The following is a 4,380-nucleotide window of genomic DNA, read 5'->3' as shown; positions in this document are numbered from 1 at the left end:
TTTGGTTTTATTTGAAACTTATTTGAAAATCACAATGCCATTGAAGGAACCACTTGGTGCATGGGGTGACAAACATTTAACTGTTGAAGGGATAATGGAGCATGCATCAAAATGTATCAAAAGACCAATGTGCATATTGATGTTTGACAATGATATATATTTCTACTAATGAGATCTCATTTTGGGTTGATACTATTGTTTTTCCAATGATCAATATTAGTTGTATGCGTGCTTTTGAGTGCATCTCTGTTACAAGGCATTGTGACTTGTAAATGGTTCAAGGTTGTTCAACCTATTGTGGTGGTTCAGGGATACAATGACAACTTACTATTACCTGAGACAATTGGTGAGGAGCATGCTATTTCCATTGTTATTGCCGTGAACCTTGAGGACAAGGTTCTTATTGAGAACAGGAGTATTGTTATGACCCAACCTCGGCCCAACGTTGATGACTACACGAATGTCACACAACTTGTTAGTGGGCCGAGAAAAATCAACATAACTGAAAGGCCTTTATGAAATATGCTAATTAATTAATAAGAAATAGATCGGAAAATATGTATACACTAAAAGAATATTTTAGTCTTGAAATTTTTTATTTTTTTTTGTTTCTGCTTCTGCTTTTCTAAAAAGCAGAAATTTTTAGCTTATTTCCAACAACAAAAAATTGTTTCTGCTTCCATTTTAAAAGAGAGTTTACTGATTTGCCAAATACTTAGTTTTTCAACAAAAGTATTGTTTTTCCTCAAAATAAGTGTTTCTGGCCTCTCAACAACAATGTCAAACATGTTCTTAATCAATAAATGATCATCTTGCCATAGTTGTAATCATTAACATAATTTTCCTGATTACTGAAGTCTCAACTACGATACCTATCTATGAGTTCCCGTGAAACACAAAATTCTATAGATTTCAACAATCTTCTGCAGTTTTCCATACTCTAACCTAAGTTATGCATTTTGGGGGTGTTTATGTACACTTTTTATCTTTAGAAATTTACATCATCTTTTTTTAAAAACAAAAATTGTACTTAATAATATAACATACACACAATAATTTGTTCTTTTATATACATTTATCGTTAGTTAACGTGATACACATGTGCAAAGTACGTACACTTCACTTATTCATTAGTTAGGTAATTTGTTATTGTTTATGAATTTATACCTTAAAATAATTAAATTTCATTTTTTTTCTTTTTTCAAATTGGAAAGTTACCACATATGCTCTATTCATCAGAATTTTTCAAATTAAAAACTTGACAACTATTATTCATAATGATTAAGGGTGTATATAGGTCGGTTAGGTTTTCATAACAAAAAATAACTAAATCAATTCTGTCGGTTTATTAAATTTTAAAACCAAATCAAAGCAACATAAAATTGGTTTTTACGGTTTTGATTTTAGTCGGTACTTTAGTTTTTACAGGTTTTCATTTTTTTATAATTATATAGTGATTAAAAAAGAGATCAAATATATTTTTACTTACCTGTGTGATATGCTAAAACTTGAAAACATTAAATGAATAGGAATCTTCAAAAAGACCGTAAAATTCATATGAATACAAAATACTTTTATTCAAATATCAACATTCAATATGTTAAATTTATAAGATGAAAGGCTACAGTCAAATTGAACAAAGAACAAAACATATTCAAAGTAAATTATTAACTTCTGGTCTGAAAAATTATAATAATATAATTGTAACTTGTGAAAATGTGGTTGGTAAAGTTTGCTTCTTTTTCAAATTGTGTATAATAGGATTTTAGAAAGAAAAAAATATTCCTATATCAAGTTAGATTTTTTAATTCCTTAATTTTTTACTCAAAAGGGCACAAATCAAATGTACAACAGACATCTCTCTAATCTCTATTTGTCAGTGGATCTGATTAGTAAGCTTTCTCCTTCTACTGTGTTTGTATATATAATATAAAGTTTTTTCCCGTTTTGTTATAAAGATTTTATTTCATGTTTTGTGGTTAGGGTTGATATTTAAGGTGATGTCTCTGTTTTCAAATGTGATGAGTAGATTTGCCTGTTGTGCGGTTCTTGCTTTGTTCCAAATTCTTATCCACCATCATTCTACGCTTAATTCACCGACGTTACAAAGCTTTCATTTGCCCAGGTAAGTTGTCCAATTGTTTTTTTTTGTTTTTACGTATTTAGATTTGTCTTTGTTCAGCAAAATAGGATTGTAATTTCCCTTTTTCTTCTATTCGGCTAACAGAGTTGTCTCTCTGTCTCCTCAGATCCAAGAGTCCTTTGTCCCGCTGTAGGACTTCGATAAAGGCAAGGATGGATACCTGGGACAGCAGGGGCTAAATCTCCAGGAACTGCGAGACCTGCTTTACTATTTTTCTTATCAGCACTTCCATGAGATGCCATGGCTTTATCACTTGCAAATACAGACTGAATTATCGAGTTCCCGTGAATATTGACAAGTTTATCATTACTCAGTACATACAAAGAGGCTGCCAGAGAATCACTACCATTGCCCACGTGAACAAATGTATCTGCAGCTTTATTAGTATTCTCTTGATTTCTTTCACCCTGATCTCCCTAGCCACAATGTCAGCTATGATCTTTTCCACCGTATTTCCCAGAATAACCAATCCCATTCACAAGCCCGTCAATAGTCAAAACTCTTCCATGATGTTTTTCAAAAAATCCACTCACAAGAATCTCCACTCATAAACGGTTCCCTCATACCTCCATATCTCACTTTCAATAAAGGAACCAACCCACCAAAGAGAAGCATGAAGAACAAGACAACAAGGAAGCTAACACTAGCAACCTTCTTTGTTTTCACCTCACTCTACTTTTTCTACACTTTCTTGCTACTTTTTGGCACGGGCACTACTGCCTGTGGTTTCAACTTTGGAATGGAAACTAATGGCACTTGTGATCCTCATCGCTTCATCATATAAGGTGGTTTCTATGACATCCATGGAGGAGGATGGGGATACATCCTGGTGGGTGGCTACACTTGAAGAGGTACACCAGTACCTCCAAGTTGTGCCTTTATAGTTACATTTTCCGCTATTTCACAGGATATCTTTGCATTCGAATGTTGAATTGGTGAATAAAGTATTCTAACTCCTCAAGATAATGTTTTTTTTCTTTGCCTTGACAAGTGAGCACTTTCACTATTCCTAATTTTTCTAGCCATCTTCCTTTTGTCCACATCATTATTAACATTGTCACTTAAGGAAAATATAGTGAATTTTTTGTGTTTGTTTACATTATTGGAGTCTTCACTATGTTTTTTTCTTTTCAACAAATAGCTACAATTACTTATATTAGCATTGAGTTTCTGTTATACAATTCCACCTTTTACTGAATTACTTCCTAACTTCGGGGAAGAATGTACCAATCTGTTAGAATTCGACAGATTATTCAACCCTTGTGAGAGATTGGAACCACAATTCGGAGATGGCACATTCAAGTACCCATAGACATGGGTAGAAACCTGGTGCAACAACACAGACACTTCATCCAAAACTCCTGAGCTACTCCAACTATGAAGTAGCCCTGGCGATGCCATGTCCTTGACCATCTCAACTATTGTTTCCTGATTGCCGACAAAATTGCACATTTCCCCCGACGTCAACTTGAAATTTCTAGAAGAATCGCTAAAATTCCTAATTAATTCATTTGTAGGTTGACTAAAGCAATTAGGGTCCATCTGGAGCAGGTTTGATCGCATAGCTTCCCCTTGACAATCTCCCGAGGTTGACTTGATAGTTCCAGAAGTATCATTGAAACTCCCTATCGGTTGACCAAAGCTATTTGGGTCCATCTGACCCGATCTCCAAACCCGGATCCGACCCTAGATAGGCATGCAGGTATCTAGGCTTTGAAACGCATCATTATGGGTAGGGTTTCGAAAAATATCATTGAATGATGCATCAAAAATGATGTCATCAGTTGAGAAATCAACGTTCCAAAATTTCATAGGAAAATCCTCAATATTTTCTTGATATGTTGCGGTCATGTGTACAGTGTAAAAAGTATGGTGAAGAATTTTTTAGCAATTGATCACAAATTTAGCGAGAGGCAGAGTAGGAATAGAGAGGAAACTGTCATTTACTTTTCTTTTATAGTTTTATTTTTTGAGATTGTTAAGATTGATCTATTAGATTTTGTAGATATCATATCTTAGAAACAAAAATTAAGATTCTTAAAGTTTCAAAAAATAAATTTGTAAGGTAGTTTCTATTAGGACTCATAGTCTGTATACTTGTAGGACTCATTGTCTGAGATTTGTAGGACTCCTAGTTGTAATTTGTGTTGTACTAGGTTACCTACTCCCCTTACCAATATCCCCTTCGTAGTCATTATATATACATGAATAGAGATGGACCAGTGGCTAATCGAGCG

The 4,380-nt window shown here is 33.8% G+C and overlaps 1 pseudogene; it reads right to left on the bottom strand.

Annotated features, from left to right (window-relative positions):
- Window positions 1-2,220: 2,220 nt before the first annotated feature.
- LOC125830531 (bZIP transcription factor 17-like) lies at window positions 2,221-3,994 on the bottom strand (annotated as a pseudogene).
- Between the last annotated feature and the right edge of the window lie 386 nt (window positions 3,995-4,380).

This window comes from Solanum verrucosum, unplaced genomic scaffold (genome assembly GCF_900185275.1).
Source record: "Solanum verrucosum unplaced genomic scaffold, falcon-dt-bn FXZP01000075.1, whole genome shotgun sequence".
NCBI classification, from domain to species: Eukaryota; Viridiplantae; Streptophyta; class Magnoliopsida; order Solanales; family Solanaceae; genus Solanum; species Solanum verrucosum.
This window is presented reverse-complemented; position numbering and strand designations above follow the sequence as displayed.